The sequence below is a fragment of the Aythya marila genome (genome assembly GCF_965140915.1).
Source record: "Aythya marila genome assembly, chromosome: 3".
NCBI lineage: Eukaryota > Metazoa > Chordata > Aves > Anseriformes > Anatidae > Aythya > Aythya marila.
In genome coordinates, this window is record NC_139044.1 from 45,353,254 (window position 1) to 45,367,547 (window position 14,294).

The following is a 14,294-nucleotide window of genomic DNA, read 5'->3' on the forward strand; positions in this document are numbered from 1 at the left end:
TAATTTTCATTTTCCATCATAGCTGAGTGCAACAAAGACTGTAAAAGGCAAGACGGAATGTTAGACTGAAAGATTTGTAGAAGCAACAGGAGGTGTGTGGTTAGAAGTTATTTTGAGCTCCTAATGCAGAAGATGCCACCTCACTGAGGGCAGCACAAGGTTTTGGTCTTAAAAGCTCCCCTCTTCGCATGTTAAAGAAGAAATTGCTATTTGAAAAAAGAAGAAAGAGTCTTTGTAAGAGTACAGTTCGTTAGAAGCCATGTACTCAGGCTGCTTTGTTTTGGAGAGGGCTTCAGATGATTTTTGTTAAAGTTCAAATCTCATTTTTCTAATAATCGGAAAAGACTAGAATCAGACTTGTTTCTTTTAATAGGCATAAGTGCAGAGATTGCTCACTGCCTCCCTTGTTATCTTGTTATATCTGAGGCGGTAACATCCTACACTAAATATCTTTCATCTTCTCTCTGTCTGCTCTCCTTGCTACAAGGCCCAGAATGGTTTTCAGTCTGTGTAAGAGTACCTAGCCTCCAAGACCCTCACTTTGTCTTGCTCTGCTCCCCCTCACAGTACTCTTGACAAGGCTTTGAAGCTCTTGGAGGCAGCAGCTCCTTCCTGGGCCATTTACCAGCCTCCTCGCTCAGGGCAGATCTCTTCTGCTCCCATCCCACCCAAATGCTTTGAACTTCAGACTAGTCTGAAGCACTGCCCCTGCACTAGGATCTCTAAGCATGTCTTTGGGGTGTCTAGTCCTGCCTAGCTGATGCTCCTGAAAGCTTAACCTCTCAGGCTGACTGATTCCTGACTCTTCTCCCTCCCCAAAGCTTTAATGTACCACCAGAAATGCAGGGCTCCTTGCTCACTTCATGAACTACACTCTGAGTATGACCTAGCATATACCTACAGGTTTTGCTCAGAGTTGAGACTCCAAAAGCAGTACTTTAAAAGCAGACTCTATAAAAATGCCTCTTCTTTTAGCTTGTCTTTGTCTCAAGGGATTTTAGAGGGGAAGGATTTTTTTTAGGGGAAAACCAAGCATTCTCTACTCCAGAGTGAACAAGTGGGCCAGCTTCAACCTGTCTCACTTCCAGAGAGTTGTTGAGTGTTATTGACAGGTCATAGACCCAGACTGGATAGGAAGATGGTGATTCTGCCCACATGGAAGGAAGCATGAGCACTGCTCGGGGATGTATCATATTTCACAAGTTATATGGTCTGACAAGCTGCCAGCTTGCACCATCCATCCATGTTCAACAGTCAAGGACTTGACACACAGAAACATGACACAGCTTAGCCAGTCACCCAAGAAGGCTGTGGAAGAGCTGTGAATGTACCTTGCAACGCTGGAGATGCAGGTTGATGCCTAAGGGCCTTCCTCATACCATCTTTGGACAGAAGTGGTTTTTCCTAGTGCTAGGAGCAGAGGAGCTGGTGGGGGTGTGCTGCTCTGCAGAAACCAACTGGAAGCTGAGGAGGAGGTGAGATGAGCAGGGACAATGCAGGGACAACAACGGAGAGAGAGGGATCCAGTAGGAAACAGAGGAGAATGAAGGCAACAAAGTTGGCAAAAAAAAAATAAGAAAGGAAAGAGACAGTATGCAATGGGAAGGAGCTTGAAACAGTCAAGGGACTTTTTAAGCCACCATCTTGTGGCTACCTATGGTGCGCTTATCATGGTTGAGTTCCCAGTCTGTCTGAGGCCTCAGGACTGATGAATACAGATGGCATTTCTGAGAACAGTGTTGTTCACCTTCTTGTGACCCATCAAACGAAGGGGAAGAAAGAACATCCCAATCTCTTGCTAACACCACTGTACAAACCTGAGAGCAAGGAAGGCTCTGAACCATGCAGCCCAAATGTGTCTCATCATTGTTCCACAGAGACTTCAGCACTGCCTCAACACTGACCCTCCAGGCTCCAAATATATAGCAGAAAATCCTCCACTGTCCATTATCCCTCTGTTATGGTTTTAACTGAGACTGGATACAAATTTGTCCTTGTTTAATTTCATCTAGTCTTACAGTTTTCCACAGGTACAGGTTAGCATAAGATTCTCAGAGATGTCAGTGTTCCTGCACTCAGTCACTTAGGCAAGTTTAACACCATGCCATTAAATTCCCCTCACCCGGTGCAACCTTGTGTCCAAAGTGCATGGTGGGGACATTCCGCCCCCCCCCCCCCAGCACTTCACATTGATGGGCAATACTCCGAGTGACAAAACTGATTTCCCAAAAGCCCCAACTAATTCTCCATTGTGTGATTTCTCTGCACTTCCACAGCTTTGAGTGGGAGAATCACACTCTGTGAAATACCGTATTTGTTACAATAATGGCTGCAGTTTGCTAAGGAGCATTCCAGATAACTGCATGCCCTGTCTGGTAGCAAAAAATAGACTTCTGCGGTTTTAGATTATACCCTCTGGTTACAAACAAAATCAGGGGGAGGAAGGGGACAACTGTTACTCAAGAAAGCACTTTGTCTTTTGTTGTGTGGTCAGCTTACCACAGCTCAGCTTCTCAATTCCTATACGTTTGGAATCAAGAAGGGAGAAAGAAAGCTCCAACTGATTAGGCATGCTTGATCTGGATGATCTCTATCATGTTCCTACCTGTTGATGCTGTTTGTTTTATTTCACTTTCCCAACCCCTTAAGACAATACAAATTGAGAATCAATTAACAGTATTAACTCCTTAGCAGACTTCAGTTCTATTGTGCAGAAAAAAAGATAGCTAACCTGATTAAAAGCACAGCAGTGGTCACAAAATATATAGATACTATTTCTTGCAAACAACCACGCAACAGGACAGTCTTCAGTTTGCTTCCCAGAACCAACAGATCCTCAGTGATCAGTAACAGTATGGTTATACAAAAGCATGAGTCAGGATGCATCCTTTTTTTAATTTTTTTTTTTTTTTAATTCAAAGACCACAAGAGCACACCACACTGGGAGATGAGCAAACGAAAAAGAAAAAGGCAGTTCTGCAAGATTTCCTGTTCCGTGATGTATGGGTAATTGGCCTATATTTGTGACCCCATTTTTCTTTCAGGTCTGTAGCTGTACTGCAGAGATGCAAGCCTTTGGTACAAAGCTGGCGCTGTGAAGGAGTGGTAATGGTCACCACTCGATACAGAGAGAATGTTGAATGAGGCACATGGTGTTCTGTCATGCTTTCTAACTTTCACTTAGATCTAAATCTGAAATGAAGCTTCAACGCTAGTCTTAAACAAAGGGAGAAAAGCAGACACAGAAAGAGAAAACAGCCCCTGTCTCAGGCTCTACTCTCTGAAGTGCTCCCAAGCTTCAGCTGCTCGGCAAAGATAAAGCTCAAGGCAGGGTGGAACTGTTCGCTGCTGACGGTGTTGGTGAAGGTGCTGCGGCACAGGAAGAGGCCCTCTGCAGCTCTACTCCCTCCATTGACAAGGAGAGGGGAGTCAGTGATGTTTGTGTTGCTGCCCCCAAAGATCGTGCTTTTCAAGAGCAGAGCAGCTGTCTGCATGGTTGGCACAGCAAATAAGCTGTGCCTGCTTTGTGCACCTTCAGCCCGCAAAGCTGTTGGGTCACAAGGCATTTCTGTTATGAAAAAACAAAAAACAAAAAACAAAACAAAACAACAAAAACAAAAACAAAACAAAACAAAACAAAAACAAACACCAATTGGCATGAGCTATGATCATATAGTCTACATGGGCTTCTACAGACACGTAATTCTTCATCTTTTCCCAACAAACATATTTTCCATCACATCCCCTACAATAACAGGCTAGAGTCAAAACCTAAGTCCACCTCCTAAATTTTTGTTTACGGAAGGGATTCTGACTTTCTACTTTAAAAACAGAATGCTCTTTGCAGTCAATCTCTAACCCACTGTTGTTATTTCTTCAGACTTTATAATTTTTAACTCGGGTTAATCCCTACACCTGCAGCTCACCACTCTAAATCACCCAAGTCAATATCTGCTTAACTATCATAAACATGGTCATGTCCTGCATGGAAGGGAACACAGCTTCAGCAGCATAAAGGGAGTTTCCTGCACCAAGCCATGTCTCTCATGCTGGCTGTCAGCACTCATTTGGTTCAAACCATTTTACTTGCTCTCTGCTACCACCAATTACCCTCTCACCTTCATTGTTCCTTGTACTGGTCTCTCAGTTCTTAGGTATGTGCTTGATTTCTTTTTCTTTGTGTAAACCAGATTAGCTTGAGTTCTTTCAAAATGATACTTGGTATTCATTTCTGCACATATTCTTAATACTTCTCTGGTCTCCTTTGTATCTTTCCACAGTTTAGCTTAATGCATTCTGATATTTAATACAAAATGAGCATGCACACATTGTACTCAGAGCGGAACAGCTACTGTAAGCTAACATAACATTAATTTATTCTACACTAACTTCTCAACTTAGATGAGCCCTATGGCCCCAGTGCATTTATTTTTTTGACTGGTACTTTAACATCCATCAAAATACATACCATCAAATTAGCACACATTTATTAAAACCAGAAACTAGGGGAAGATAATGTATTTGAGAATTTGAAATTATTTCCTGGAAGAGACCCATGAAAGTTGGTTTTACTTCTCTCCAGGAACCTTGGATTTCTGATGCCAGCACCATCCTACAGCTGTAAACACTCCTTAAAGGGACCTGCAGTGCTAAAACCAGCTCAAAATCCAGATTTTCCCAGATTTGTCTACCAGGTTCACATTCAGGTGCCTAACTTAAAATTTCCTTAAAGACCATTAATTCAGCATATTGACTGGGTGTAACTGAGGAATACTACTTTCACAGTGCTACGCTTGCAATAACTGAGTGGGGGCATGTCTTGCTTTTATTTGCAAGATGTTTCTTAAATCTACAATTTATTCCTTAATGATTTTTTCTAAATTTCCTATTTCTCCCACTAATATGTGTTAAACTATGAAGTATAAGTGTACGTAATTCAAAGCTCTAGGATTTTTATTTATTTATTTATTTTTCTGAAAACCAGAATACTGTAATTTTTCCTTGGTTTGCTCAGAATTTTTCAAAACTTTTTCCTTTGTTTTTCAAGGTTATCAGTTTCCTTTTAACAAACAGAGCGCAGCTCTCCCACTTTGCAGTTGGAAGGAGATGAAGAAAACATGAATCGCTACACATCAGTCACTCATTCGAGCCACTTGGCACCATACAGGTGCCTTTTCCCTCCAAGTTTGTTCAGCCTGGTCTCTCAGCAGACCCAGCCCTGCTGTCCATCTGCTCTGGCTCAAGGCCTGCAGCAGCTGAGCACGGAGTTGGGCCCAACACAGCCATGTGTGGGCCTCTCCAGCTGCAGGCCGCAGGTGTTCCTTGCTCCCCCAAACCATCATGATCTCTCCCCGTTGCCCCTTTAGGTCCTTGTGCACTCCTCAGATTCTCCTGCCTGAGCCCACAGCCCTGTAGGTCTCCCAGCCTCTGAGGTGGCCCAAGGAAGAGCCTCTCCCATCGGCTCAGCTGGGGGACCGTGGGATGGTGACTCTCCAGCATCAGCCCTGAGGATAAGAGATGTGGCAGGGGGCTTGGGGGGCTCCAGTTCAATATCGTTGCTCACAGAGCTGAGCCTTAATCCCATAACCTAACAGTCACCGACATAAAAGGAAAACCTGAAGGGACTTCACCACCCTCTCTCCTCCCTCAGCATTTCCTAGCCATGTTTCACCTCCTGGGAGGGCTGCACACCCCAAGCAGGAGAATTCATGTGGCTGCAAGGCCTCTTCTAAGGGGTCTGCAGGAGTTTGTGGCTGCAGGGTGCTGAGCCCTACAGGCCTGCTCCTGAGAAAGGAGCTGCAGGATGAGAGCGGCCCAGGTGGAGGATTACCGTAACCTCTGGCTGTGGAGATGAACCCTTCATCACATAGCCTAGCACCAAGCACCAGAATTGTATGCCCAAAACATAACAAGAACATGACTTCAAAGTGATTCTGCCACAACCACCTAGCCACAAATCCAACTGGAAACACAGCTCTGCCACACACGGTGACTTTCCTAGTGGTGCACTTGCAGCATGCCCTCCCTGAAGGACATTTGGTAGCTGAAATAGCAATCTTGCAAGCATGAGGTGGAAATTTTTCCACTTCAGAGCAAAAAGAGCTGAAGCACCTCTTCTTGCTATGAAGGCATGTGATACTTCTACAGGGGAACTGTGCAAATGACCTGATTTTAGTACCTTGTATCTGTTGTGGTTTCCCCATAGCATTTCAGCAATTGAGAAAAGAAAAAAAGAAAAAAAGAAAAAAAGAAAAAAAAAAAAAAAAAAAGAAAGCACACTAACACAGAATTAAAGCTGCTAAGAAACTGAAAAACAACTGTATGGCTTGTTTTTAAACTTAGATAGATCCAGTATAAGGGTCAGCTGCAGTTACCTACGCAGTTCACAATCCAGTTAGGTTATAAATTCATATTTTCCATGAGATTCTTTCAAGCACCTAGGGTTAAAAACCTTAAGCTAGGGTCGTCATTAAGCTACCATATTTGCAAATGATGGCCTTTTTTCTGCTGGATAGTTAGCATGTACATGAACTTCTGCATAGATAAATAGTGTAACAAAACTGTTTCTACATGCAAACAAGGCAGTTTGCATGCACAGTGGCAGCCAGATTGAGTCTATCTATCCCCATAGTAACTAATCTTCCATGTAAAGGCCCATTTGGGTAGAATCACGAAATTATTTAGGTTGAAAGAGCCCTCTAGAGGTCCAGCCTCCCGTTCAAAACAGACCTAACTTCAAAGCTAGATCAAGCTGCTCATGGCCTGTCAGATTGAATTTTGAAAATCTCCAAGGACGGAGAACGTGCAATCTCCCTGGGCACCTGCTCCATTCCTGGAACATTCTCCTGGTGATTTTTTTATTGTATCCATGCAGCTGGAATTTCTCCTAATGTAATTTGACTGTTGCCTGTTGTCCTTTCACTGAGCGCCTCAAAAAGAGTCCAGGATTGTTTTCCAGATGATCCCAATAACTGCAGAAGACCACAGTTTAACCCCACACTTCTGCCTTCACTTCTACAGGCTGAACAGCCTCAGCCCTCCACAGGTCAGACCCATCATCATCCTACTGGTCCGTCTGAACAGCACACATACAAATCACCTGCTACCAACTATTTGACACCATCTGTGAATGTGATGTGGATGCAGTCCTGCCTAACATCCTATTTGCCGTTGAAGACATAAAACAGTATCTGCTTTGCTGGTATTCAGCACTGAGGAATGTCACTTCTAACTGGTCACCACCTGGATTTAAACCCACCACCAACTTTCACAACCCTTTGAACCATATGAAAGTAATTTTCTCGCACCTCTGTATTGCACCTCTCCACAATTTGGCTACATATTTGCTATGGGAGTCTTTGGCTAAAGTCAAGGAAAATAACATCCCCTGTTATTCAAACCAATCACCTAATGACAGAAAGTGATCACATTGGTCAGGCACAATTTGTCCTTCATAAACCCATCTCGGTTGTTCTGAAATCAGTCACCTTTTGTGTACTTAGAAATGGCTGCCATTAGGACTTCTATCAAATTTCCCAGGGACTGAGGTGAGGCCAACTGGTCTGTAATTTCTTTTTCACCTTTTTAAAAGCTAGATGTAATGTTTTCCTTTTTCAAGTCATCAGGAATAACCTTTAATCACCATGACCTTTCAAAGAAGCCTGAGCAAGACTTTGTCAGTAAAGTCAGAAGTGAAAAATAAACAGTACCTCATTTGTTTTTTTAACCTTTATCACTAAGTCACCTACTCCATTCAGTAGCAGGCCCACATTTTCTTTGATCGTCCTTTTGCTGATGTCCCACTTGCAAAAAAAAAACCAAACTGCTCACTACCTTCACATCCCTTGCTATTTTCAGTGTCAACCAAAATTTGATGTTCCTTATGCTGTTCCCGTATGTCTGTGCACCTTCCTTAAGCAATCCTCCGCAGCCCATCCTCACTCCCATCTTCCATGAACTTTTTCACATTTGAGTTCAGCCAGGCATTCCCAACAGTCTATCCTCCTGCCATGCCTACTCATTTTCTTGCACAGTGGGAAAAACGCTTTTGAAAAGCAGACAGCTCTCCTGACCTCTCTATGGCACAGGACAGCCTCCCATAGGATCTTGCCAAACAGATCTCTGAACAAGCTTCAGTTCACTTTCCCAAAGTGCAAGGTTATTACTCAGCTACTTCTCTGCCCTCAAATCTTTAACTTGCTCATCGCATAGTCACTGTAGCCAGGGTTAGTGTTGGGTATGACATCTGAGCAGTTCCTATTCCTGGGCAACAGATTTAGCGTGCCCCCCCTAGCATGCACACATCCCCCCAAAATCCTGTCCAGCACTAAAGTAAAAATTGTCCTTGACACCACCCAGGAGTCTCCTGGCTTGCTTGTTTCTTGTTTTGTTGCTCTTCTGGCAATTTTGAGGTTGTTAAAAAATCCCCATGAAAACCACAGCATGCAGTCAGGGCACTTCTTCAAATTATTTAAGGAAGGCTTCATTCTCTTCCTTTTCTTGATCAAGCGGTCTGTAGCAGGTGCCTACCACAATATCCCCTTTGTTGACCTCCCCTTTATCCCTGACAATAAGCTCTCAACAGGTCTGTCACGTCTGTCACATCTGGCTGCTCTTGGCTTGGACTGGCGCACGCTTCGTTGGGTTAGAAACTGGCTGGATAGCCGGGCCCAAAGAGTCGTGGTGAATGGAGCCAAGTCCAGTTGGAGGCCAGTCACTAGTGGCATCCCCCAGGGCTCGGTGCTGGGGCCGGTCCTCTTTAATATCTTCATCAATGATCTGGACGAGGGCATCGAGTGCACCCTCAGTAAGTTCGCAGATGACACCAAGTTAGGTGCGTGTGTCGATCTGCTTGAGGGTAGGAAAGCTCTGCAGGAGGATCTGGATAGGCTGCACCGATGGGCTGAGGTCAACTGCATGAAGTTTAACAAGGCCAAGTGCCGGGTCCTGCACCTGGGGCGCAATAACCCCAAGCAGAGCTACAGACTGGGAGAGGAATGGTTGGAGAGCTGCCAGGCAGAGAAGGACCTGGGAGTGATGGTGGATAGTCGGCTGAATATGAGCCAGCAGTGTGCTCAGGTGGCCAAGAAGGCCAACGGCATCCTGGCTTGTATTAGGAACAGTGTGACCAGCAGGGCTAGGGAGGTGATCGTCCCCCTGTACTCAGCTCTGGTGAGGCCGCACCTCGAGTACTGTGTTCAGTTTTGGGCCCCTCACTACAAGAAGGACATCGAGGTGCTTGAGTGGGTGCAGAGAAGGGCGACGAAGCTGGTGAGGGGCCTGGAGAACAAGTCCTACGAGGAGCGGCTGAGGGAGCTGGGCTTGTTCAGCCTGGAGAAGAGGAGGCTCAGGGGTGACCTTATCGCTCTTTTTAGGTACCTCAAGGGAGGCTGTAGCGAGGTGGGGGTTGGCCTGTTCTCCCACGTGCCTGGTGACAGGACGAGGGGGAATGGGTTTAAGTTGAGCCAGGGGAGTTTTAGGTTAGATGTTAGGAAGAACTTCTTCACTGAAAGGGTTGTGAGGCACTGGAACAGGCTGCCCAGGGAAGTGGTGGAGTCACCATCCCTGGAAGTCTTCAAAAGATGTTTAGATGTAGAGCTTAGGGATATGGTTTAGTGGAGGGCTGTTAGCGTTAGGTTGGAGGTTGGACTCGATGACCTTGAGGTCTCTTCCAACCTAGGAAATTCTGTGATTCTGTGATTCTGTGATTCTGTCTCCTATTCCATTTAGGCTCTGTATGTTCAAACTACCCATTTATGAAATCCTCTGTTTCTCTTTCCCACCTGCTGGCCAAACTTGTGTTCATCCCTTGTATCATTCCAGTAGTGCAACCCCACCAATTTCCTGCCATGCAGTGATCTCATAGCTTTGTGACTGCAGACTTCCCTTTCCTTGTGTTTATTGTTGCACATTTGGTCATGAAAAAGAACTTGAGATGAGGCCCAGTCACTCCCACATCCTTCAGCTGACACCCAAGTCCTGCAGTCACTCTAGATCCCCTCCAATGTCTCCAGGTCTGCACAGGTGAGAAACAACAACTAGTAGCCTCACAGCCTCAGCCTCTCAACACTGTACTAGAGATAGGATGAGGCAGGGAAAAATTCCCAAAACAACAGATCCGACTGGCAGGGGGTACCATCAAGCCCTTTGCAGAAGCAAGTTGCTGACTACTGCTACCTGTCACTTTCTCTAGCATCAGTGGCTCCAGTGGCACAGATAGGTGTATCCCTCAATAACTCACTCCAACTTTTTGCAAAGGCACTACGGTTCTCCAAGTAAATATCTGCAGTTGGAGAAAAAGATTTCTTGTTTAATTTCGCACAAATCAGTCCTCCCCCTGCTTAAGCATTACCTCTGATCCTCCCCTCCTTACATGCATTGGGGGATTGTGTGTCCTTGCTTCTCTGATGGCCACAAAGTACCTTTGGTTCCTGTTGGCCTTTCCAGATGCCACCCAGCCTGCTCACCCAGCAGCTCAGGGGCCTGTCCAGGGCACAGCTCCTGCAGGTGAGGCTGCAGCCTCAAAAACAGCCCCAGCCTTGAGGAAGAGCTGCAGCCACTTTGTGCAGCCTTCCCCAAGACAGCTACACCCTCCACAGGGCTGTGTCTGCGCTGAGGCCTCCAGTACGCTGGGGAAGTTGCTCTGGATAGCACTAGGCACCGTGGTGTGTGGCTTGTCACCATCATCACTGTGTCAGCTGTAGTGGTCTTGAGCACTGCCTGTGGCCTCACCGTTCACCCTTTCGCCATCTCTTTTACTGCTGTTTGCACATGCTGGTCACAGCGGGCCCTAGGTGTTAAGCAGGAAGCCGAAGACGAGCCTGCACTACTACCCACTGCTCAGCTTCTCAGCCTCAGGTCATGGCTGTGTATCTCCCACCTGTGACCAGCAGGCAGGCTGCTTCCCAGGCATCATGCACTGATGCACACCTGCTTCGTCCCCATTAGATTTCCTGCTCTTTGCTCAACTCCTCATACTGCTTTTTGGTTCTCAGCTGTGGTTCACTAGTTCATGAGCATCAGGTCTGTCTGCGTCTTTTCTCTTGCAGTGTGCTTACAAGGCTTTGAAAAGCTTTTCCGAGGAGCTTACAAAGCACTCTGTTCCCCTCGGTTGAGTGACACACTTTGTCAAAAAACCGCAACACTAAAAGCAAACGTACAGCTCAATGCACAAAACAAATGTTTTCCAAAGTAACCTTTTAATTATATGTTCAGCCTTGTTATGATCTCTCTACTGTTCCTCAGCTACTGTATGAAGACAGCGCTTGAAGACAGTTGTGTGCAAGTGAACGAAGTTCCACCCTCTTTCAACTTACTTATTTATGGAGCATTTTTCCCCTGAAAGGTACACATTCAACTGCCACGACAGACCTAGCTGACTGATGATTTATTTCAAGGCCCTGGAGATAGACTGTGGCCCTTTTTTGAACAAAAATATATAAATTTTGCCCTCTAAAATGCTAAAAAAAAAAAAAAAAAAAAAAAAAAGAGTAAATGATTTGGAAAAGTTGCACATAAAGTTTGGAACTAAGTCTTTATGGACTTATTGGAAAGTGACACGTTGTACACTCAAGAACAGCTATGTATTTTTCCTATTATTCTGTATTTTAAAATCACAGCTGCAACAGCTTTTAGCACCTCAGTAGTTCCCAAAACAGAATATGTATGGATGATGTCTTTTTCTTTTCTTCATTTTTATTAGAATTTAGTATTGTTCATGATGTATGAACAAAGGAACTGACACTTTCAGTGTTCACCGCAGTTCTCTTGGAGGTTCAACCTATGGTGACTCAATGGTCTTGAATAGCCAAGTTCCTTTTTTTTCTTTTTTCTTGGGTAGAAATAAATATAGTCATGTTGCAAGTCATGTTTTGCAATATGCCATTACAATTAGTCTGTAGAAGATTTTGCTTTAGGATGAGTGAAATCTCAAGTCTACCAAAACTGCATCTCTTGAGATAAAATTCCTATTTGTCCTTAGCTTACAAAAAACACCAAACCAAAAACACCTATCAAAAAAAAAATAAAAAATGCATTTGGCATTTCTGAAACAAACAGTAAGCTTTGTCATCATAAAGCAAGCTCTGTAGTTGAGATTCAACTCCTGCAGCCCAGTCAGTACTAAAAACTAGTTGAAGCTGGGTCTTATCTATAACCAAACCAAATCATCCAAGAATGCATTCTTTCCTGGAGAGAAGGCTGGGCTTTGCTAAAATGCAAACAAAGAAGAAAAACCTCATTTATCATCAGCACCCAATTCACCTGTCAGTAACAGAAGTATGATCCCAATAATGTTTTCTGAACAGCTATATATATAGCCTAAATAAGAACTATATTGCCCAAACAGCCCACAGCTAAGGGGAAACAGTCATTTATGAGGAAATATTTGGTCAGATGCACTGCAGTTTTTAATTTGCTTAAAAATAATAATAATAAAAAAATGAAGTGGAACACATTACTGCACTGCAAAAAACTGAGACAGGCACAGCAGACATAGGTTCTCTCTCTCTTTTTTTTTTTTATTTAATATTCTGTCAGCAACAGCACAGTCATATAAATGATATGGGACTGTCAACTATAGCTTAGGCCTGAGTTTTTTTTTTTTTATACTCCTGGAAATCCTAGGATTAGTTACAGAAATTACCAGGTATGAGTGTTTTAGAGTGTGCGCTTCTGAACAGATGTAGTTTGTCAGTTACTATTAAGAAACTTAGTTGAACTAATAATGGTAAATAATATGAAATGTTGTTGATCTAGATTGTATTTTCTGCTCCCCTGTCCCCCGCTGAATCATAAACCATCTGACAATTCAGACTGATACCCAATAACCCTATGCAGTCTGGTGTTAATCAGACTTTATGAATCACCATGAGGGATTTGCAGGATAGTTTGGGCTTGAAACCCCAGCACACATATACATTCTCAACTGCAGTCTACACTGACTCTGAGAAGAAGAAAAAATCTTCCAGAAAACATCCAAAATCACAGGGCTTCCCAAATTTCCTAAACATTAACATTTTTGATTCAGGAAGTCTCAAAAATACAACTTAGCCAGCACAACAGCTTTATTTTGCAACTTGAAGTATTATACACAATTCAGTAAAATCCCACAGGAGGAACAGCACAGAGACGTACCACCTTTTGGCATTCCCTAATTGAGAGCCAAAGTGCAAGGTCTCCAATTAGCTCCCAAGGTAAGAGAACACCACACTGTTAACAAAAGTCATGTTAACATTTAAAATATTAATCAGTTATTTAAAGGCCACATCTTCAATTGCAATTAGAAATCATTTAATAAAATTTTAGCTTCTTTTGGTATGACAAACTGCTAGATATCCTACAGCTAACAGGCAACAGTATCATGGTTTCCCAAGACATGTTAAAACACAAATAGCACTGTCTCTACATTATTTCATATACCTTAAAAATGAATGCCAGAAATCAATTGTTCCCAAGTGTTCAAGTGGAATTTTACATCCTTCAGACATGCTGTTACTTCCCTTAAAAAAAGATCAAACAGAAACGACCTTTTTACATGTAGTATCTTGAGGCACAGGTTCCCCCAAAGTTTAAGTAAATTTTACACAGGGTGTATCATTTTTTACAACATCGCTTTAATTTGAAGTCTATGAGTCTATGGCACATCGATTTTTTGGGGTTAAAAAAAAATTCTCTTCAGCTGCTACAACATGGCACAAAGTTAGAAGTTAACATGGTGACTAAATATTCTGATGCTTTTTGCTGGCTTATTTTGGGGTGCACATAAATAAAAGGCACACTTTTTCCCCCTCCTCTCATTATTTATGTACTGTACAAGCCTAACTTTCCAGCACTGCTCCATGCCTGCTGGCCCAGTGCAAGAAAGATCCAAGTCAGCATCCAAAGCTAGTAGCAGCTCTATATGCTTAACCAATGGCTTTAGTTTAGCATGCTACTTCTGAGGTGGCCATTGATGAGAGGCCAATGGTTTTCCTGAAAAATAAAAAATTAAAAAAAAATTATAAAGTCTAAAAAAAATGATTAAGTTATTTATATTCATGTACATGTATATTTTCCAAACGTGTTCACAATGTTCAGAAAGTGCACATTTCGAAGTCTAGTTTCAGTATTTTAAATGTCCATGACCTATATATTATAGCAGCGCCGTGCACAATAGTATCATTAAGGAACTGTCAATGTTTCCATTACTGACCCTGTTTTGCAAAACTACAATGAAAATACAGAAATTTGCTCTTAGCTAGAACTTAGTGTCAATAACATCTTCGGTATCGTATTTTTAATTTTTTGGATTTACT